The 395-nt window shown below is 55.2% G+C and overlaps 1 protein-coding gene across 1 annotated transcript in view; it reads right to left on the bottom strand.

Annotated features, from left to right (window-relative positions):
* The window catches only part of GAD1 (glutamate decarboxylase 1 (brain, 67kDa)), a 42,877-nt gene that overhangs the window by 37,774 nt on the left and 4,708 nt on the right, over window positions 1-395 (bottom strand). The gene's annotated exons all lie outside the window — the stretch shown is intronic.

Genomic DNA, 395 nt, shown 5'->3' with positions numbered 1-395 from the left:
AGCAGCAGCTGATGGATGGGTCCTTAATAAGCCCCTCGTCCATCTCCCGCGCCTCTCCGCCCCCTGCCCGGGGAAGCCCGTATTTTCTGGCCCGATAAGGCTAACGATTTTAGACGGTGAACTGTAGCCAGGAAAGCAAATCCTCATTGTTCAGCCGGAGCCACTCGGCTGTGTCCCTTCGAACAATCTCCTTTTTTTTCCTTTTAAAAAAATGACATCCCTTGGGCGTTTCCATTTCAGACCTTCACGTCTCCAGAGAGCTGTTCTTTCTCCTTTCCAGTTCCCAGATCTATTTCCCTTTCTCTCTGGCAAACTGCACCCGACTCCCCCTTTCCCTCCTGAGGCCCCCCGCCCTCGCCCGCTCCCTTTCCCGTCCCTCCTCCACTTCAAGGGCG

Source organism: Myotis brandtii, unplaced genomic scaffold, assembly GCF_000412655.1.
Source record: "Myotis brandtii unplaced genomic scaffold, ASM41265v1 scaffold112, whole genome shotgun sequence".
NCBI lineage: Eukaryota > Metazoa > Chordata > Mammalia > Chiroptera > Vespertilionidae > Myotis > Myotis brandtii.
Note: the sequence above shows the minus strand (reverse complement) of the source record. Positions and strands in the feature narration are given on the sequence as shown.